Source organism: Saccopteryx leptura, chromosome 2 (assembly GCF_036850995.1).
Source record: "Saccopteryx leptura isolate mSacLep1 chromosome 2, mSacLep1_pri_phased_curated, whole genome shotgun sequence".
Lineage (NCBI taxonomy): Eukaryota > Metazoa > Chordata > Mammalia > Chiroptera > Emballonuridae > Saccopteryx > Saccopteryx leptura.
The window spans coordinates 286,323,243-286,346,226 of NC_089504.1; the positions used below are offsets into that span (position 1 = coordinate 286,323,243).

At 43.8% G+C, this 22,984-nt stretch overlaps 1 non-coding gene and 2 pseudogenes across 1 annotated transcript; 1 reads left to right on the top strand and 2 right to left on the bottom strand.

Moving 5' to 3' along the window:
- Window positions 1-555: 555 nt before the first annotated feature.
- On the bottom strand, window positions 556-631 carry TRNAP-GGG (transfer RNA proline (anticodon GGG)). The gene has a single exon. It is a non-coding gene; the product is annotated as a tRNA-Pro (tRNA).
- Window positions 632-2,147: 1,516 nt separating this feature from the next.
- On the bottom strand, window positions 2,148-3,030 carry LOC136393472 (3-keto-steroid reductase/17-beta-hydroxysteroid dehydrogenase 7 pseudogene; annotated as a pseudogene).
- A 9,355-nt stretch (window positions 3,031-12,385) lies between these two features.
- On the top strand, window positions 12,386-12,850 carry LOC136393473 (small ribosomal subunit protein uS15 pseudogene; annotated as a pseudogene).
- The last annotated feature ends 10,134 nt before the right edge of the window (window positions 12,851-22,984 follow it).

The window sequence follows — 22,984 nt, forward strand, 5'->3', positions numbered from 1 at the left end:
ATGGGGTGGCAAAATCCCCTACTATGAGTGCATTGCTGTCAATCTCTCCCTTGATGACCATCAAGATTTTCATTTTTTTAATGTACAGAATAATTAACTTTATTGAAAATATCTCTAACAAATTAGAGAATTATAAGAAAAAGTTCATACTTTAAAATGTATAGCAATTCTATTTATATATAATTTTTCACTTTTATTGACTCAACCAAAATTTTACTCACTTTATTTTTTATTTTATTTTATTTTTTTTTGTATTTTTCTGAAGCTGGAAACGGGGAGAGACAGTCAGACAGACTCCCGCATGCGCCCGACCGGGATCCACCCGGCATGCCCACCAGGGGCGACGCTCTGCCCACCAGGGGGCGATGCTCTGCCCCTCCGGGGCATCGCTCTGCCGCGACCAGAGCCACTCTAGCGCCTGGGGCAGAGGCCAAGGAGCCATCCCCAGCGCCCGGGCCATCTTTGCTCCAATGGAGCCTTGGCTGCGGGAGGGCAAGAGAGAGACAGAGAGGAAGGAGGAGGGGGGTGGAGAAGCAAATGGGCGCTTCTCCTATGTGCCCTGGCCGGGAATCAAACCCGGGTCCCCCGCACCCCAGGCCGACGCTCTACCACTGAGCTAACCAGCCAGGGCCTACTCACTTTATTATATCCCAGGAATTGGTTATATTTAGGGTAAAAACATCTAAGCAGTTTAGTTGGGTTTTTTCCTATGAGAGAAAGAGAGAGACAGGAAGGGAGAGAGATGAGAAGCATCAACTCATAGTTGTGGCACTTTAGTTGTTCATTGATTGCTTCTCATACATGCTTGTCTGGGGGGGGGGCTCCAGTTGAGCCAGAGACCTTGGGTTCAAGTCAGCAACCTTGGGCTTCAAGCCAGTGACTTTTGAGCTCGAGTCAGCGACCATGGGATTATGCCAATGATCCCACGCTCAAGCCGACAACCCTGCATTCAAGCTGGTGAACCTGTGCTCAAGCTGGATGAGCCCATGCTGAAGCCTGTAAGACAACCTCAGGGTTTCAAACCTGGAACTTCAGTATCTCAAGTTGACACTCTATCCACTGTGACGCCACCAGTTGGTGAAGCAGTTTAACATTTTGTTTTTATGTCATGGAAACAAAGTCTGAGCCAACTTTTAACCACTGGTGACACCAGCAGGTAGACCACCAGCAATAATGCAGTTAGAAAATTTTATTAAAACAATATTAGTCATTTTTTGCCCACATTTACATCCTTAAATTGTGAAAACAGGTTGGTCAGTAATGAACAAATTTTCAGATGGTGTTAAGACTGAGACCCATGTTCACATGGATGGCCTCAATATCAATAAAACACTTTTAAAATAAGGAAAGAAATCATTGAAGAGGTCCAAGCACACACATTTTTTGGCTCCTGTGACTAACCAGATGGGCACTTGTATGGGGATGGTCAGGACTCTGAATCTCAAGATTGTTAGAAGCAGTATGAGAATAAAGGTGAAAGACCTAAGAAAATGCTCACAAGGAAAGGGGCACAGCTGAGATTGTCACTCAGAGTGGCAATGCTCTCTTCTGCCAGAACAAGCCAGCAGGAGAGCCAGTGTGCCTGTGTCTCAGCTACTAAAAGCCATAGCTTGTCCCAGAGTATGGCTTGGGCTCCAGATGACAGAACATAAACCCATGGACAGAAGAGGTGACTACTGAGTGGCTGTAACAGAGTTTGATCGGACACCATTCTAGAGAATAGCTAAGTGATATTTTACTTTCTGAACCTTTCCTCATAAGCACACACACAAGTGTTCACAGCCTTAGAAAGAATGCTGGACAGAAGGGAGAGAGACAGTAAAAGTTCACACTTCGGCCTGACCTGTGGTGGCGCAGTGGGTAAAAGCGTTGACCTGGAACACTGAGGTCGCCGGTTCGAAACCGCAGGCTTGCCTGGTCAAGGCAAATATGGGAGTTGATGCTTCCTGCTCCTCCCTCTGTTCTTTCTATCTCTTTCTCTCTCTGTGTCTCCTCTCTCTAAAAAAAAAAAAGAATAAATAAAATGTAAAAAAAAAAAGAAAAAAATAGTTCGCACTTCCCCACAAGTGACACCATCCCACCAGACAGAAATCCACATGCCACAAGGACACAGAGGCTCTCGTGTTCCACTGTCACTGTCAGTTCTGCTATTCTGCATTCTGGATGGTAACTCTAATGTACTCTTCCAGTCCCAATAGGTTTTGGTAAAAATTTTCAGCAGTATCTTCGTCAAGGTTCATCTTTTGGGTCAGTATATAATTGCTTCAGAAGCCTGTGCTGGCACCCAGATATTTGGTCAGAGGGTTGAGACACTCAGGCTTTAGTTGGAAGAATCACACCAGGGCCTCAGCTTTGTTGTGTAGTGTCAAAGTGGAAGCCTGTGCAAAGAAGTGAAGCAGCAGTTGATTGGCATTATCAGTGTCCATACAAAGGGGGGTAGAACTCCATAAGTCAAGTTGGCCAGCAGGTCCCTGGGCACACCACACTGGAGAACAGGCCCACTGGTTGAAGTTTCTGTCCCAGGACACACTCAGAAGGTCAAGGAAGAGCTATAGAGCTCCTGGCCTCTCCTGTGCTGGAAGTCCTTCAAGCTGAAATTAGACTTCCTTACATTGCGAGATGATGTCCAGATAAGCCAAGATGGACTGTCACTGTGACTGAGGAGAGGTTCCAGTTCTTGATTCAAAAGAAACTGGCCAAAGACATTGGTTGCAAAGACTTCCTGGAGCCTGTCAGCAGTGACCCTGTCATCTTGGGTCAGTAGTCCTTTAAAATGAAAAAGTTGGAAGAAAAGTGTTTTGATATTCAGGTGTGGGCTAGGCATAATCCCAGTGTTCAGATACACATAGTTCAACTTCTGAAACTTGGTTGGATGGGTGGGTGGCTAGCAATGCAATGTGGAAGGCCATGGCTGGACCAGAGTCCTGCATGCCAAGTACAGGTGCATCCTGTGATTCTCCTGCAGCAGCTGCTGGCAGAGCACTCAGCCAATGCCACTGCTCGCTCAGTCACCAGAACCACCTTTTGCATCACCCAAGATTTTTCTTATATATTTAGATGCTCCTATGTTGGGTACATATATATATTTACAAGGGTATATCCCCTTTTGTATTGATCCCTTTAGTATTACATAATGTCCTTTGTCTCTTCTTATGGTCTTTGATTTGAAGACTATTTTGCCTGTTGAGTATTGCTATCCCCAATTTTTTAAATGTCCATTTGTATGGGATATATATATTTAGAGAGAGAGAAACAGACAGACAGGAAGGAAAAGAGATGAGAAGCATCAACTTGTAGTTGTCGCACTTTAGTTATTCATTGATTGCTTTCTCATATGCGCCTTGACTGGGAGGCTCTAGTCGAGCCTGTGCTCCCTTGCTCAAGCCAGTGATATTGGGCTCAAGCCAGAGACCATGAGGTTATATCTAAGAGCCCACGCTTAAGCTAGTGAACCCTCACTCAAGTCAGCAACCTTCGTGTTTCAAACCTGGGTCCTCAACTTCCCAGGTCGACACTCTATCCCAGGGGTAGGAAACCATTTTGGCTGAGAGAACCATGAACACCACATATTTTAAAATGTAATTCCATGAAAGCTATACAATGACCCGTGTACATTATGCATTATCCAATAAAAATTTGGTGTTGTCTGGAGGACAGCTGTGATTGGCTCCAGCCACCCGCAACCATGAACATGAGTGGTAGGAAATGAATGGATTGTAATACATGAGAATGTTTTATATTTTTAATGTTATTATTATTTTTATTAAAGATTTGTCTGCGAGTCAGATGCAGTCATCAAAAGAGCCACATCTGGCTCGCAAGCCATAGGTTCCCAACCCTTGATCTATCCACTGCATCACCACCTGAACAGGTTCTATGAAATATCTTTTTCCTTCCCTTCATTTTCAGTCTGTGCATATCTTTTGTTTGGAGGTGGGTCTCTTGTAGACAATATATATATATATGGGTCATGTTTTCTTATCCATTCATGTGCCCTATATTTTTTGATTGAAGCATTTAATCTGTTTACATTTAAAGTTATTATTGATAAGTACTTATATATTGCCATTTTATTCATTAGACCTATATTCTTCTCTTTATTTCTTTTTTCCTTCTTCTTCTTGAAGAAGGTCCTTTAACACTTCTTGCAGTACTGGTTTGATGGTAATGAACTTCTTTAGCTTTTTCTTTGTCTTCATCACTTTGAATATTTCATGCCAATCTCTTCTAACCTAAGGTGTTTCTGTTGAGAAATCAACTGACAGCCTTATGGGAGCTCCCTCATAGGTAACTGTCTTTCTCTTGTTGCTCTTAAGATACTCTGTGTTTAACCTTTGTCATTTTAATTATGATATGTGTTGGTGTGGGCCTTTTTGGGTTTATCTTGTTTGGGACTTTCTATGCTTCCTGAACTTGTGTTACTTTTTCCTTCACCAGGTAGGGAAGTTTTCAGACATTATTCTTCAAACAGGTTCTTGATTCCTTGCTTACGCTCTTCTTCCAGTACTCTATAATGTGGCTGTTGTTACACTTGATGTTGTCCCAGATGTCCCTTAGACTTTCTTCATTTTTTTAAGATTTTCTTTTCTTTTTGTTGTTCTTCTTGGGTACTTACTATTATCTTATTCTCTAAATCAGTGATTTGATTCTCTACTTTATCTAACCTTCTATTGATTTCTTCTAGTGTATTCTTCCTTTCAGATATTGTATTCCTCATTTCCGATCAGTTCTTTTTTATTGTGTCTATGTCCCTTTTAATGCTTACTATCTCTTTGTTTAAGTTCTCATTAAGATCATTCATATTTCCCCTAAGGTCTTTGAGCATCCATATAACCATTGTTTTAGATTCTGCATCTGGTATCTTGGTTGCTTCCATTTTATTTAATCCTGTTTCAGGGGATTTCTCTTGCTCTTTCATTTGGGGCATATATCTTTGTCTCCCTATTTTACCTGGCTTCTTGTGTTTGTATCTGTGTATTAGATTGATCTGCTATTACTCCCAAGTTTATTATGAGGGCTTCCTGATGTAGATGTGTCTTGTGGGTCTCAGTAGCACAGTCTTTCAGATCACCTGAGCTAGATGCTCCAGAAATGTTTTTTGCATGGGTAATGTGGACCCTCTTATTATCGTTGTGTCTTGAATGCTGTTGGCCCATTTGTGGGTGGAGTTAACCCTCAGGCTCTCTGACTATAAAGATAGTCCTTGACCATTGTGTATGAATCACTATTCAGGGGCTTCCCCCTGAAGCAGGGTTGTTTCCAGCAGGGTCTGGTGCCTGCCTGGATCCCCCTTTGATGTGCTGCTTGAGTGGCTAGTTAAGTCAAGTTCTGGTGTGGTCTAAATAGGCTTTGTTTAAATCTGCATATTTGTGAACATCATTAATAGTTGACATTTATGGTAGTCAATTATTTGTGTAAATCAGAGACTAAAATTTGAAAAAAAGAAATTTACAATTTTTAATCTTTTTTGGGATATACTTACTGTATTTTCTCATGTATAAGATGCTCCCATGTATAAGACGACCTTAATTTTGGAGCTCAAAATTTGGAAAAAAATGTATTATATAAAGTTATTGAACTCAAGTTTTATTCACCTATAATAATGAGTGCATACACAAGCACAAAAAAGCAGAATGCAAGTAAAAAAAATCTACAACCACTATATAAAATGCACCCAGTTTTTAGACCCCAAATTTTTTGAAAAAAAGTATATCTTGTACATGGGGTAATATGGTATTATTTACATTTTAGCTGTGAATATACTGTTGTGCTGATCCTTGATCCCTCTTTAAAAAGTTATTGTTACCCTGGACAATGGTGCAGTGGATAGAGCATCGTCCTACTGAGATTGCCAGTTTGATTGCAAGTTTGCCAGTTAGATCCTAGGGTCACCAGCCCAATCCTGGGGCACCTGCTTGACCCCAAGATTGCCAGTTCAAGCCCTGATCAGGGCACATATGAGAAGGAATCAATGAGTGCACAACTAAGTGGAACAAGTTGATGTTTCTCTCTCCCCCCCTTTCCCTCTCTCTCTCTCTCTCTCAAAAATAGTCATTGTTGAGGGTGGAGTGGGGACAGGTTAAAAACAGTAAAGGAGGAACAAATGGTGATAGAAGGAGACTTGACTTTGGGAGTGAACACACAATGCTATATACAGATTATGTATTATAAAGTTGTACATTTTATGAACCAATGTGACCTAGTAAATTCAATAAAAAAATAAAATAAAAAGAAAGTATTTTAAGAACACGTCCATAAAAAAGTACAAATGTCTTAAGTTGTATTTTCTAATGAATGTAGTATAATTAGTATATTATTAAGAAGCTCCTTTCAAATGGTATTGAGCATAGTGTTCTGTGAGTGCATGTATGTAATCATCTGTGTTTTTTTTAATTTTTTTGTTTTTTGAGAGAGAGACAGAGACAGGAAGGGAGAGAGAAGGTAAGAAGCATTAACTCTTAGTTGCTTCCACTTTAGTTGTTCATTGAACTTCTCATACGTGCCCTGACCAGGGCTGTGCCAGTGTTCCCTTGCTCAAGCCAGCGACCTTGCACTTTTCATGCCAATGACCTTTGAGCTCAAACTAGTGAGCTTCGGGATCATGTGGACAATACCCCCACTCAAGCCAGCAATCCCAGCTGACAAACCCACGCTCAGAGACAGAGACCTCGGGCTTTGAACCAGTGACCTCAGTGTTCTGGGTCGACACTTTAGCCACTGTGCCACCACCAATCAGGCTGTAATCATCTTTTTTTTTTAAAGCTACTTGCTGATTGACCAGGCGGTGGTGCAGTGGATAGAGCATTGGACTGGGATGCAGAGGACCCAGGTTCGAGACCCCAAGGTCGCCAGCTTGAGAGCGGGTTCATCTGGCTTGAGCAAAAAAAAAGGCTCACCAACTTGGACCCTTGGACCCAAGGTCACTGGCTTGAGCAAGGGGTTACTCGGTCTGCTGAAGGCCCATGGTCAAGGCACATATGAGAAAGCAATCAATGAACAACTAAGGTGTTGCAACAAAAAACTGATGATTGATGCTTCTCATCTCTCTCCATTCCTGTCTGTCCCTATCTATCCCTCTCTCTGACTCTCTCTCTGTCTCTGTAAGAAAAAAAAAAAAGAAAATGTTAAAACAAAGAAGCTATTTGCCAACTATATTATTACAGTAAATGGAACTCTTACCAAAAGTGTAAAAAGGAAGATGTTGAGGGGAATACAGGGGAGGGGGGAAGCATTTGGGGCAACACTAGACTCTATGTAAACACAATAAATTAAAATAAATAAAAATAAAAATAAATCAATAAATAAAAGGTAATTGTTGGTCCAAGCCAATAGCACATAATCTGTGAAAGAATGACTGCCAGATCACAGGCTATATATTTAGTGTCCATTGAGATCAAAACTTTGTTAAACATGTTGTTCCAAGATTGTGTAATGTGACTATGAGCCAGGACATCTGGAACTTCAAAGGTCTCAAACCCTTTTTTCTGCTACCTTGTGGACATTGTCCCCAACTCAACTCAGCCTCTTCTGGTGCCACCTCACATGTGATCTTTTTTATTGTGTAGCCATAGAGGCAGAACCATTTTCCAGCTCCTGTAAGTGCGTAGGGGCCTTCTTTAAGACCAATGGAAGTAAGTGGTTCTCTTTGTTATGTGGCATATAGGGCCATTGTAAGGGTCAGGCAGGGAATTTATTTTCTCCAGAGGTCATTAGGTGCTGTCAAACGCAATAACTTTTCTCTCACTACACAACACATTCTCATCCATATATTATTTTCTTAAAATGACAATTTCTGAGTGAGTCCTTGACCTTTTTTTGTATTCATAGCCCACTGGGCAGCATTATTAAATCTTTTCAAGTCCATCTTTTTTTTTCTGTTAATGTTCCTATGATCAAAATGTAATGTGTGAAGTGAAACACAAGAAAGATACCCATGCCAAGCATTTGGGATTTCAAGTAGGACAGCTGGAACACACTCTGAAGGAGATTCTCCAGATGCTCTTTGACCTGAAACTCTGGGAGGCAGAAAGCCCAGTGCCATTCATTATCATCTTCCCTTTCATCAGGATGAGCCTATTGGTGTCTGTTGTTGATGTTCTCACCTACAGATAACCCAGGCTGAGCTGGGGACAGTCATCTCTGAGCTCTCTTCGGGAAAGGTTTGTATACCTTCTTTCCGTATCCTCCAGTGTCATTAGCACAATGCTTTGCCCACAGGGGCTCAGTAAATGCACTCACTGAGCTCAAATAATTTATAATCTAAGTAGTCTAGATAAATATTTGTTGTAGTTTAGACATCATATAGGGTAAACAGAGGAGCAAAACAGGGTCAATGTTTTCAAGAGTGCAAACATTGTGTTCATCAACCACATGAGAATGAGAAAGCCCAAACTTAGCTCCAGACCTCCTATATTCTCACCATAAACTTAAAAGTTGCTTTACTCCTTTCTACCTTAGTTAGTTATCTGAGCTGCAATTTGAGGATAAAATAAGTTCTAATTTTATAATTATTTAAATTAAGTTCTCATTTTAAATAATTTTTGATCGGAGAGAATCTGGGAATCTGGAAAGCATTTCACTTATCAGAGAGAAGACGGATCATCGCTGATTATTATGGCAGGGATTAGCTTATGAGACATTTGCCTTTCTATTTCTCTAGCTGGCCAGGGTATAGGCAATAGCTACTGATTTGGGCAGTTTCTTCTGCAGACCTTGGCAGTTTGGGCTGTTTTGAGCTAACGTGGAGCCCAGGTGTTGGTTGATCCTAAGGCTGAAATCTGGCTGAAGTCTGGGTTCATTGGGCCAGGACAAGTCATCCACCTTGTGGAAAATCAGGAGAACCAGCACCAACAGTGAGGTCATCCCTAGGCAGCGTTGGTCAGTTCCTGCAATGAACACACCACCACTGCACATATCATTATTTCCTGGTTACTAGACTGTAAATTTTGGAATAATACTTTATTTATCTCTATATTCATAACACCTAGTACCAGGCAAAGCACTGAGGAGGCTCATTCACTGATTGAATAAAAGTAGTTGCAAATCTCCCATCATCTCAACAACATACCTGTCCCAAATGTCCTGTTAAGGATGCTCTTGTTTCTCCCAGGATGTAGCAAATTCCCTTCCTTAGAGAGGAGCCTACCCTGCACTATCTAGGACAGGGGTCGGAAACCTTTTTGGCTGAGAGAGCCATGAACGCCACATATTTTAAAATGTAATTCCATGAGCACCATACAATATGTTTAACACTAAATACAAAAAAATGTGTGCATTTTATGTAAGACCAACACTTTTAAAGTACAGTAACTCTCTGAATTCTTTTTAATAACATTGTTATGCTATTGCTAACCAATGATGAATAAAGTGCTTCTTACCATTAATGCGACTTCTGGTGCTGCATGGTTTTGCTGATGGCTTTGTAGTCTGGTTGATATGTGGTGAGGTTAAGCTTCATGCAGGCATTGAGACTTCCATCCATTAAACGTGATCGTAGGTTGGTCTTAACGTTCTTTAGATGTGAGAGAGACTGCTCACATGCATATGTAGAGCCAAACATTGTCAGTACAGCAATACTCACACGCTGCAGTGTGTGGTATATAACAGGAAGCGCGTTCCAAGTTTTGACAATCAGCTGGTCCGCGGGTTGAAGTTTTTTCATTTCTCCCCACTTGTGTTTGCTCGCCAACTCTGCTTGCTGTCATGCAAGTCTTTGCAAATCTTCATTCAGTGACTTGAACTTATTCACCCACATGTCTGAGGCCTTCAGGTCAGCAGCTTGTAGCTCAAAATCTCTGACAGAGACATCGGGGATGTAACTCAGGTCAGCGCTGTGCACTGCATACTCGTGCGGATGGGTGATGAACTTAAAAAGACGAGTGCGCTCACGGAATTCTCCAAAGCATGCTTTGAATGACTGCAGGAAATTAGATGTGAAGCCCGCTAGCTGCTGGAGATCAAGATGTTGAGCAGGGTCACTTGCTGTGCATGCATCTTTAAACTCTCCCAGTTTTTCAAAGTGTAGTCAACGACCTGTTTCTATGTCAGTGATGAAGAGTTCCAGCTTGTTTTCAAATGCAAACACTGCTTGTTGAAGGGATAAGACTGTATTTCCAATGCCTTGCATTTTCACATTGAGCTGGTTCAGATGTTCAGTCATGTCCATGAGATAGTAGAACTTCAGGAGCCACTCAGTGTTAGCTAACTCAGGATACTCGACATTTTTCATTTCAAGAAAAATCCAGATTTTGCTCAGACAAGCCGCGAAATGATTGAGCACCTTCCCTCTTGACAACCAACGCACATTACTGTACAGAAGAAGACCAGGATAATTATTCCCAACTTCATCCAGCAGTGTTTTAAACTGGCGATCATTTAAAGCTCGGGCAACAATAAAGTTGACCAGCAACATCACCTCACCAAGCTGCTCGCCACACATCTGAGCACGCACGAAGCGCCTCCTGATGTAGGATGCAGTGAAAACTTAGGATGAATCTCTATTCATGTTCACGAAGAAGCACTACGAATCCTCTGTTTTTCCCCACCATGCATGGAGCACCATCAGTACACACCGAAATAAGTTTATCCATCGGTAGATTTTTTTCTTTAGAGAACTCAGTGAAAGACTTGAATAAATCCTCCCCTCTTGGTGTCTCTTTCATAAGCAAAACAGCAAGACTTTCCTCACGTAGTGTGTCACCAATAGCATACCTTGCAATCACGCTGAACTGGGATAAATGGCTTACGTCTGTTGACTCATCCAAAGCGAGAGAAAAGAATGGTGCTGCATTTATGTCCTTCACTTGTGTTGCCTCAATTTGATTTGCCATCATGATGGTACAATCATGAACAGTTCTTGCCGACAGAGGCATGTCTTTTATTCATTTGATTATCTTGTCTTTTTCTGAAAAGTCGTCAAAAAGTTCATTGGCAACATCAAGCATGAATGTTTTGGCATTCTCCCCATCTGTGAATGGCTTTCCATTTCTCACAATTGCTAAAGCACCAGCAAAGCTAGCTGAATTCCAATCACCTTGTTGGGTCCAAACACGGAGTTGCTGCTGACTAGCATGCACTCTGCACAGTAGCTCTTGACATGCTTTCTTCCTGCTGTCCCCCGCTGGATATTTCAATGCAAATGTAGTATGGCATGTGTTGAAGTGCCGCTTTATATCGATATTTGACTGTTTCATCAATGCAATTTTATCATTGCATATTAGATACACTGCAGAACCTGCTCTCTCCACAAAGGTGAATTCCTCTGTCTATTCCTGCAGAAAAGTACGATACTCCTCATCTTTTTTTTCTTTTAGCCATCTTCTTAATCAAAAGGATTTCTGCAATTAGGTAGCTGACTACTTGATTAAAAGGAGGGAAGTTTACTTCCTGACCTCACAATGACACGTGTACATTACGCATTATCCAATAAAAATTTGGTGTTGTCCCAGAGGACAGATGTGATTGGCTCCAGCCACCCGCAACCATGAACATGAACGGTAGGAAATGAGTGGATTGTAATTTATGAGAATGTTTTATATTTTTAACGTTATTTTTTTTATTAAAGATTTGTCTGCGAGCCAGATACAGCCATCAAAAGAGCCATATCTGGCTCACGAACCATAGGTTCCTGACCCCTGATCTAGGACCTATGACACTGACCTATGGTGAATTCTGATAAAGGGATTCCTCTCAGTTTTTCACAATGTCTTTCAGAAACGATGTCCTTGTCTACCCTTTCTACCTCTGGGCTACCACAACACCCCAGTTTGGGAGGGCTACCACATTTTGTTGAAACCATATGTTTGTATTCTTCTTAATGCTTTGATTTACTCATAAAAATCTTACTGATATCTGAATTCCAAGTTCTTAACACAGCATAAGAAAAATTTAGTCCTAAATAAACTTTTGTGAGATATTGTGTTTAAGGTTTTTTTAACTGTAAATAGAAAAGAATATTATTAGTATCACTATTTGAGACAGAAGGATACCATTATCCTGGTCTCTCCTGTCTTTAGAAGAGATCTCTTTAAGAATTAACATCTTGCCTGACGCAGTGGATAGAGTGTCAGACTGGGATGTGGAGGACCTAGGTTCGAGACCCTGAGGTTGCCAGCTTGAGCGTGGGCTCATCAGGTTTGAGCAAAGCTCACCAGCTTGGACCCAAGGTCGCTGGCTCGAGCAAGGGGTTACTCAGTCTGTGGTCAAGGCACACATGAGGAAGCAATCAACGAACAACTAAGGTGATGCAACGTGCAACGAAAAACTAAGGATTGATGCTTCTCATCTCTCTGTTCTTGTCTGTCTGTCCCTGTCTATGACTCTCTCTCTGTCTCTGTAAAAAAAAAAAAATTAACATCTTTTTTTTTGCTGCCTCTCTACCACCATCATGGGTCGCACACACACTCCTGGAAAGGGGCTATCCCAGTCAGCTCTGTCCCACCACTGTAGTGTCCCCACCTGGCTGAAGTTTATGTTTGATGATGTGAAGGAGCAAATCTACAAATTGGCGAAGAAGGGTCTGACTCCATCATAAATCGGTGTGATCCTGAGAGACAGACACACATGGCATTGCACAAGTACGTTTTATGACAGGCAATAAAATCTTGAGAATTGTTAGGTCCAAAGGACTTGCCACTGGTCTTCCTGAGGATCTCTACCATTTATTGTAATTAAGAAAGCTGTTGCTGTTCTAAAGACTCTTGAGAGGAACAGAAAGGATAAAGATGCTAAGTTCCATCTGATTTTGATCAAGAGCCATATTTGCTGGTTGGTTCGATATTATAAGACCCAACAAGTCCTCCCCCTCATTCAGAAATACAAGTCATCCACAGCCTCTGACTTGTTTGCATAAAATGTTATTGTGGGCCCTGGCCGGTTGGCTCAGCGGTAGAGCGTCGGCCTGGCGTGCGGGGGACCCAGGTTCGATTCCCTACCAGGGCACATAGGAGAAGCGCCCATTTGCTTCTCCACGCCCCCCCTCCTTCCTCTCTGTCTCTCTCTTCCCCTCCCGCAGCCGAGGCTCCATTGGAGCAAAGATGGCCCGGACGCTGGGGATGGCTCCTTGGCCTCTGCCCCAGGCGCTAGAGTGGCTCTGGTCGCGGCAGAGCGACGCCCCAGAGCATCGCCCCCTGGTGGGCAGAGCGTTGCCCCTGGTGGGCGTGCCGGGTGGATCCCGGTCGGGCGCATGCGGGAGTCTGTCTGACTGTCTCTCCCCGTTTCCAGTTTCAGAAAAATACAAAAAAAAAAAAAAAAAGTCATTGTGCACAAGCAATAAAATAATAGTTTAACTGGGGGGGGGGGGCATCTCCAACCTTCTCCAAACATAATTTACTCCTTTAAACCTATGTTTACTTGAGGGGCATCCACTGTGAAGGTAGCTATAATGTTGAGGTTGAGGGGATCTAGGGCAAAGCCTCATGGTAGCATTTACATCTTCTTGGAATTGGTGCTTCCCTGCAGTGTAAACCAACCCTGATCCATCCTGTGGATCTCCCTGGCAGGTGAACAGGTTCCCTGTGGAGTGAGTCACTCCCAGTCCTCACTGCTCAGCTCAGGCTGCTCCTGGGGGATGCTGCTGTATGCACTCCCCAGTTTCCTCTGATGACTTTGAAATCTAGTTCATCCATATTCTCACCGCCTTTAGCAACCACCTTCTCCACCATTACCTCACCCCTTTTGGGGTTATTCTCATCCTTCAAACCGCTAACATTTTTTCTTCCATCTCTCTATTAGTTCTGTGTTTTCAGTGTGTGGGCTTAGCTCAGGCTCTTGCAGGAGACGCACAGCTCTTGACTGCTGTTCCCAGGGTACATTTAATATATGGAGGAAACTGAGCAGGAATAGATTTGTAGAATTCAAATAACAACCTTATGTTACTAATGAGGAAACTGAGGTCCAGAGAGATTAGGAGATTTTGCCAAGTTTCCTCCACCATTGATAACAGCACAGCCACCACACAAGCCTTGGCCTCCAGCTTCCCTGTTCAAAGCACCTTACAGGCGTCCCCAAACTACGGCCCTGGCCCCCTAAGGCCATTTATCCAGCTCCCGCAGCACTTCCAGAAGGGGCACCTCTTTCATTGGTGGTCAGTGAGAGGAGCACTGTATGTGGCGGCCCTCCAATGGTCTGAGGGACAGGGAACTGACCCCCTGTGTAAAAAGTTTGGGGACCTCTGAAACATCCTTCAGGAACCTACATCTGAATTTCAGAGGACTTTGGAATTAAACGTTTAACTTAAAAATCAATCAATCAATTAATTTATTTCAGGAGACTCCAGATCAAACTTAGGTATTTCCACTACTAGAACCAAAATATTAGAAAGTCCCTTCTTTGGAAAAACCTTTATAACAGTTATATAGTTGTTATATAGTTACATCTATATAGTTATATAGTTTTTAATCAATGGCTGATTGATTGGGATCAAAGAATACAAAAGTTTTAAATAACATTTAGCATAATCACAAATATAAAGTATTTATATGATTAACTATAAAACATCTGCTCTTGTGCTAGAAGCTCATTTTCATAGAGCAGACAGTCTGCCTTGTTCACCCCATCTCCCCAGAGCCTCCACAAGAGTCTGCCAGATAAATCATTTACTACTTGTCAGTGAATAAAAACAATCACTAGCAATAATTAACATTTTTCAGCTCTCTCTTTTGCTCTCTGTTTTTCCAATCAAATCCTATTCTGGGTCAGTGTTCTTCGCCTTAGAAAAGGCAGCCTAAGATTTGAATACAGCACCACCTTGTACCAAGTGTACTTTAGTGCATGACTCCATTACCCTCTTTGAGCATATTCTTCTCAGGTATAATAGTGAAGACTATGTAACATATAATGGGTAATAGAGAATGTGAAATGTAAACAGAACCAGAGGGGTGTGAGGAGAAAGAAAAAATGCTAATAATAGATTAAATGAAGTGGCAAACAAATGGAGAACACAAAGCCTAGAGGTAAAGACGCATGTCAGTGAGGATTACTCCCAGACCTTGAAACCTAATCAAGGAATTCCTTCTGGAGTTTGCCCAGCTTGATTCCCAAATTATTTTTGATTCAGTAACTTCTTTATACATTCCATTTCCCTTCCTTTTGAAGTAGCTGAATAATTGTTATTCTACACCTATCCCACCACTGCCTCTGGGGGCAGATAAATTGTTTCTTTAGTTTCATGGGTCTACAGATGGAGGGGACTGTCCCTAAGAGCTGTGCTTTATGGACACCCTCAAGAGTCTCATCCACGCCTGATGTTGGTGATTTAGATAAGATTTTGGACTTTTGAGCTGATGAGATTAACATGATAATTTTTACTCTAAATAATGTTGTCCTGGAATAAAACTTTAGGAATCTTAAGGGAGGAGGGGCATGTTTTGCATTTGGAAGAAACAGATACTCCTAGGGACCAGAAGTTGGACTGTGGGAATTAGAATTTCTAAAAAACAGTCTCCAAATATGGCTCAGCCAATTCCCTGGAACTTGTTAGTGTGGTGAGACATAGCTCCTATGATCATATTGTTCTATGGCACGACTGACTTTTAGATGGTGTTGGTCAAATAAGTTTGTAAATATGATATATATATGTTTGCTCGCTTGTGACTTATATTGGGTGTGGGGTACAGCCTGTGAGCAGGCCAGGTCATTGTAGCCTGAGGTTTGGTTTTGGGACTAAGCTTTTCCCCACACCCTTGACTGATTGTATGATCTGGGTGGTGCACTCTCATGAGGAATCCAATTATGCCTTGGATAAGTGACTTTGTATCGGGAACTTCCTTGTTTGTATATTGGATTAAGGGATTTTGGTTTTCTACACTATAAAGTGGGACAGACCAGGAGCTCGGACACACAGTTCCTGCTATCACAATTGCAGGGGCTTCCCTGATCCCTTGCCCTTCATGGGAAGAGCTGGTTTTCTGCCTTTTCCTTGTCTTCTTTTGTGGTTTGCCTGTCTTGGTGAGACACCAATAAATAGGATGGCCCCCCATCCTCTGACTCCACCATTTCTTTATCGTCTGCCCGAATCCAATGGGAACCTGCATGTGAATGGCCACGATGGCGGCTCCTGGCCTTACAGATGGGGAGATGATGTGGGTGGGCTGGGTATAATCACATGACTCCTGCAATACCAGATTTTTCCCTTGCTGGCAGAAGACAAAATCAGAGTGTGTCAAGTATAAGGGATACAATGTACCTTTACTAGACTGATGATAGAGGCCACATAAGAAAGAATGCAGGAGGCCTCTAGATGCAGAGAATGGCCTCTTGCGGACAGCACAAGAAACAGGGATCTCAGTCTTACAACCACAACAAATGCATTGGGCCAGGAACTGTAGTAAGCTTGGAAGAGGAACCCGAGCATGAGATGAAAATGCAGCCAGCAGCCGGCTGACACCTCAATTTCAGCCTCATGAGACACTGAGCAGAGAACCCAACCAGTTTCTTCCAGACTTATGATCTACAGAACTGTGAGATAACAAATGTGTGTTGTCATTGTTGTTGTTTTTCAGGTTTATTTTTTTAATTTAGTGTATTGTTGTAAAGCCAGTAGCCACGGCCACCATCACAGCCGCCTGGCCCGTGCAGGTTTGCATTTGATTCAGACAGACGATAATGAAACAATGGAGCCAAGAACTGGTGGGCCATTACCTTTAATCCTAGCTTGCACCTGGCGGGCAAGAAATACACACAGTGGTAAAACACTTCCCTTTCCATTCAGGGCTCCCAAAGCCACTGACTTATCCGAGTTTCCTAGAATCAAAGATTTCTACCACCAGCCTTATTCACCTCTATTCCCCATCTCCTTCTTTCTGCACAAACTCTGCACAAACTGGCTTCTCCTTCAGCACTCCGCCATCTTGGCTGCTTCTTCTCTCCTGCATATGGCCTTTCTCTGCTCTCCCCTCTAATGCTAATCTCAGGAACTGAGAGAGAGAGCAAGCTCCCATTCTGCCCCATTTTATAGTGTAGGAATCAAGACCTTTAATCCAATATACAAACAAGGAAGTCTCTGATACAAAGTCACTTATCTGAGGCATAATGGGATTCCTCATGAGAGTGCACCACCCCCTATCATGCAACAGTCAAGGGTGTGGGCAAAAGCTTAGTTTTAAAACTAAGCCTTAGGCTATAATAACTTTGCCAGCTTACAGCCTGTCTCCCACACCCAAAGCAAACTATAAGCGAGCAAACCTATCTATCATATTTACAAACTTATTTGACCAACATTCCACCCCTTTTGCTCGCTTACAATCTAAAGCACAGGTATTCCTGCACAAGGAAATAAGGCACATTACACAAATTACAACATGAAAAATCATACAATTTCAACAATTACAAAGGTACATTTCACCAGTCTCTGAGCACTTTGCCAAAAGCACAAAACGTCATCGGCCTTCTTTCTAGCCATGGGAAAAGCTTCCTGGGGCAGGGGGAGGGCCTCTAGCAAAGCCATCCCCCACCCCCATCAGGGTATTTCACATTGTCCAAAATCCAAAAGTCCATCTAACAAAGGAGCCATTGCTCACTCCATCATAGTCCAGGAATCAGTCCATGCACATGGGACCTCAGCCACACCCCTCATCCCTGCCATCCTGGCAGGTCTTACACTGTCCCAAAGAGGAGCACGTGGCAATGGCAGTCAACATTTCCATCTCTGCTCCGGAGAGCATGATGGCATCCACCCCTATGTCCCAAAATCACAGACGTACCAGGGGCATAGTAGGTACTCCTTGCTGCTGGGCTCTCACCTTCTGGAGGCTGTGGATCGCAACTCCAGACTGATTCTCCTCATCCTCCAAAGAGGAACTGAAAACATCAGCTCCTGCTGCTGGGCTTGAGCCCCAGGCGACCGCCGCCTTCTGCTCCATGGGCCTTGCAGCCCTGACCCCAGCCTCAGCCCTGGCCTCCCACTGCTGCTGGCTCTCCACAACGTCCAGGGCAATCTGAAACTCACGAACCCGTGATTCCTTCTCCAGTGGCTTCCTCCAGCTCCAGGGTCAGCATCTGTTTCTCCCACGTTTGCTCCAGCTCCTTCCACTGCTCGGTTTGCAGGTCCCAGGCAGCCTCTTCCACAAAGCTCTTGATTTCCTCACGCATGGCTGTAAAAGTCAGTCAGCCTATGGCCCCCAAAAGGATAGCCATGGGGGACCATAACAGCAGCCAGTCCTCTACTCCACCACTCAAAGATGGTGGTGGCTCCATACCAAACTGTATCGAATCCTGCCAGAGACTACACCAAATGTAAAGCCAGTAGCCATGGCTACCATCACAGCTGCCTGGCCCATGCAGGTTCTCATTTGATTCCAACAGACGGTAATGAAACAACGAAGCCAAGAACTGGTGGGCCATTACCTTTAATCCTAGCTTGTACCCGGCAGGCAAGTAAAAACACACACTAGGCTCCAAAACCCACTCATTCAGTGCTCACAAAGCTACTGACTTATCCGAGTTTCCTAGAATCAAAGGTTTCTAGCTCACTAGCCTTATTCACCTCTATTCCCCATCTCTTTCTCTCTGCACAAACTCTGCACAAACTGGCTTCTCCTTCAGCATTCTGCCATCTTGGCTGCTTCTCCTCTCCTCCACATGGCCTTTATCTGCCCTCCTCTCTAATGTTAATCTCAGGAACCAGAGAGAGCAAGCTCCCAGTCTGCTCCACTTTATAGTGTGGAAATCCAAATCTTTAATCCAATATACAAACAAGGAAGTCTCCAATACAAAGTCACTCATCTGAGGCATAATGGTATTACTTATGAGAGTGCACCATCCACATCTTGCAACAGTCAAGGGTGTGGGGGAAAGTTTAGTCTTAAAACTAAGCTTCAGGCTATAACGACCCGGCCTGCTTACAACCTGTCCCCCACACAATGCAAACTGCGAGCAAACATATATATCAATTTACAAACTTATTTGACCAACACTCCATCTTCCTCCACCCTTTGCCCATCCCCACCTACCCTCCAACCCTCTTTCCCCTCGCTATCACCACACTTTTTAGAACCACTGTTTTTCTAATCTGCTAATATTCCTGTGTTGGCCTGGACAGTGGGAAAATGTGGTTAGGTGCCAAAGAACTGTAAAACTTAGTATTGGCAATGCCATTTTAAAGAGGAAAGGTCAGGCTTCTTGCCTCCTCCTTTCTGTGGAGAATGGAGGGAGAAGAATGCAGGAGGTTCCTGGCTTGTAAGGACAACTGGGTCAGATAAGTCATAATTTAACTACAGAGCAAGGAAGATAGAATTTATCTAAGAATCCTTTCACTTCTCTTATTAAAAGCCTTTAGAAAAGAATGTTTATGTACCGTAATTAAGAATTCCTACACTCTGACTCACCCTCCCATACTAAAGTCCTAGAGTAACAGATACCTCTAGACAAAGGGATCACAAGCCCCTCCTTCCCCATCCCAACCAGTATGTGATTTGATCTATAAAATCAGCCACAGAATGGTAGCTGTAAGGTATTTTTCCCCACTGAGGAAGAAGGAAGGGCATAGCCACAAAGTGTGGAATAATAAAAGCTTTATTTAGTACAGCACTTCCCAGATGTTCCCTGGTCCCGGGGACTGAGGCCAGGGAAGTCGCACTGATAAAACCACGCGGGAGATATTTAAAGGGTCCCGAATAGGGTGGTCGAGTTAATATGACGTGGCAAAATCTCACTGGCTGGCAGACAGTTGTTCTTTTCCAAAGGACTCCTGGGAAGTTTCTTTTGGCGCACATGGGTGGAGGGGTCTGGTCCCTCACATGACCTTCCCCCCACCACCTTACAGTAGGGACTTTCTACATGATTTGGGATTGTGCCCCATGTAGCTAGCCGGCTAATTAATAAACTCCTCAAAAATTCATTTGGACTTTTCAAAAAAAAAAAAATTCATTTGGATTTGGTGTCTCTATGTAACCCGCGGATTTAAGTACATTACTTGACAACAAAAGAAGAGGAGCTGCAGTCAAGGAGGAGGGAAAAGAGCAGATGGAGGGTTCTGGCGAAAATGGGTGGTGAGGAAGAGGGGGAGACAGGGAGAAAGAGAGAGAAAGGAATACAAGTGGGGGAGAGGAAATCCCAGGAAATCCCGAGTGCCGTTCTGGGCACCTCAGGCCTGGAAAAGGGGGAAGGGAATTACTGCCAAAGAAAGTAAAGGAACTCTTCTTTTTTTCTTCTGGCATAAATTTTACTCCAGGGCAAGAAAAGTCAGTGATGCAGGCAGAGCAGGTGGGTTGGGGCGAGGCCTAAAAACCCTTCGCTGTCGTTGATCCGCAAATAGATTTGGTCTCTTTCCCGAGAGACCGCCCAGGAGCACCTAAGTCCCGGACTCCTGGCTTCGCGCAGAAGCCGCCCTCGGGTCGCCGGCGTCAGGGTGGGAGGGGACTGAGGGGGCCGAGCCCCAGGCCGGATGGCCTGAGCTCCATTAGCGATGGGACCTCTACCCGCAAGCCTGGCCAGGCAGTCTCTCACGGGGTGGGGGTGGGGGGCACAGAGAGGGTCTCCTCTGGGAAGGAAATTCGTCCTCTTTCCGGCTCCACGTCCCCCTCAGGGTCTGAAACAGGAGGGGATTTCGGACCCGCGTCCTCCTGCTCCGGACTCCTGGCCTCCGTGTCGCCGGCATCCTGGCCTCTTCCTCAGGAGTTGGGGTCTGCAGCGTGGCGCGGTCCACGCGGACTTGGCAGGCAGAGCCCAGGGGCCCAGCGACCGAGCCAGTGCCATCCCTGGGCCTCGGGAATAAAAGGCAGCGACAGCGTCCACTGAGTCCTGGCCCACGAGGGGTCTGCACACGACCTGTCGTTACACTACCGCAATTGTCCCTTCAGGAGTGAATGGGAGGCGTGGACACTGACGTTGCAGCGTTGTTATTGGTTTGGGAAATCATGGGTGGAGATCTAAATTGGAAGTCAAGTGTTCTATTAAAATGTTTTCTTTTATTCTCATTTTAAATATGTCTAGTTTAGTTTATTCAGATTTTATTTAGAATTGCTAGCCCTTAGTCTTCTTTAGACTAACTACAATGCCGAGGCCACACTAGGTAACTTGACTCCAGGAAGTCTCATCCTGTGGTCCCCAGCTTTTACCCGATGTAGAGATTGGACCTGCTTCCTGCTTTTGTGGTGACCAGGGCATCAGCCTTGGCCCCTTCCTAAAGTGTTGGGACTGGGAGAACACAGGCTTCATCTCATCTGCTTATTAGAGAAGTTGGTCACAAGTTCTGAAGGCCATCAGAGCTAATGAAAATGTTTGCCTACAGAGCTCACTTAGTTTTGGAACTTTCAGCTGTTACAAAGGACCATAAAATCAATGATGGGGGGTGATGAACACATAAGACAATCAACAGTTCAAATGCCATAAAAATGTTTACCTATGTACTGTTTTTGTTTGTTTTTGGTGACAGAGACAGAGAGTCAGAGAGAGAGACAGATAGGGACAGACAGGAAGGGAGAGAGATGAGAAACATCAATTCTTCCTTGCGGCACCTTAGTTGTTCATCAATTGCTTTCTCATATGTGCCTTGATGGAGGGGGGGGGACTACAACAGAGTGAGTGATTCCTTGCTCAAGCCAGTGACCTTGGGCTCAAGCCGATGACCCCACACTCAAACCAGCAACCTCGGGGACTTGCAGCTTGGTCTTGTGCTTCCCAGACCAGTGCTCTATCCACTGTGCCACTGCCTAGTCAAGCTACCTATGTACTCTTATTGATCAATGTCACCCCATTAAATTTAACTTTCTAGGCCCTGGCCAATTGGCTCCAGGTTCCATTCCTGGTCAGGGCACACAGGCACACAGGAAAAGCGATCATCTGCTTCTAAACCCCTTCTCCTTCTTTGTCGGGAGCCAATCCAACCTTGCTGTCTGACACAGTCAGAGCAGGGAAGAAACATCTGCACAGCATCTGTTCTTCGGGTTGTACCTGGGTATTTCCTCTGATAATATTCCCCCTGCTGGGATTTTGTGCCATAACCATAGGGACAGGCCCATGGTATGATTCCAACAATACTGAAGTTTCCCAACTTATTTGAGACCTAGAAATCAACCAATCAATGAATGTATCTCTGCTTAATGACTCTCATATTAGCCACATGAATATCCCCTTGACCACTCGAGCCCCCTGTGTTCCCTTTAAGAAAATTTACCAGCAACTCTAAAAACAAGAACTAGAGGCAATGATCAAGGCAACTGTACTTTCTACTATCAAAGCACAAAAGCACCTTTCAGCTTCTACTTAACCTTTGCTTAACCCCTCTAGCTTTTTCATACTATAGAAGAATAGAAAAATTTTCCATTCCTCTTACATACCTGACCTTCAGGTAAGTAGAACGCTCTGAGAGAAATAAAGTTGGAACTTAACTAGTAGATGAAAGTAGTAGACAAATATAATTTTACTAGACAATAGGCCATTAAGTAAAGCAGAGTAATTAATCAATAGTGACCCTTTAGAAGCCTGCATAAGGCTGGCATCAATATTGTTGCTGCTCAAGGTATTGTATACTTAGAATGGCTTACCACCTGATTTATAGCTTAAAGAAATGTACTAACCTCTTCCTGGAATATTTATTCATACTAAAGCAAAAGTAACTATTAATCAATGTATTCTGCATATCATGTGATTATAACTTAGTGTATAAAAATAAAGCTATACTAGCCATTGGCAGAGATGCCTGGCAGATGAACTGAAGAGTTTGGCTCTCTCACTCATTTCTCGCCAATGCTGTCCATTCCTTTGGGGACCCCTGGACCAGCTGTAGTGGGACTCCGGAAGGCAACTCTCTCTCTCTCTCTCTCTCTCTCTCTCCTCCTCCTCCTCCTCCTCCTACTCCTCCTTTAGCAACCATGGCTCTATTGATTCTAGCAAGTTTTTCCAGGGGAATCATGGCCTCTGCCTCAGGTCCTAAAAATAGCTCAGTTGTGGAGCAACAGAGCAATGCCCTAGATGGGCAGATCATTGTCTCAGAGGGGGTTTGCATGGTGGATCCTAGTGGGGGGGCATGCCAGAGTCGTCTCTCTGT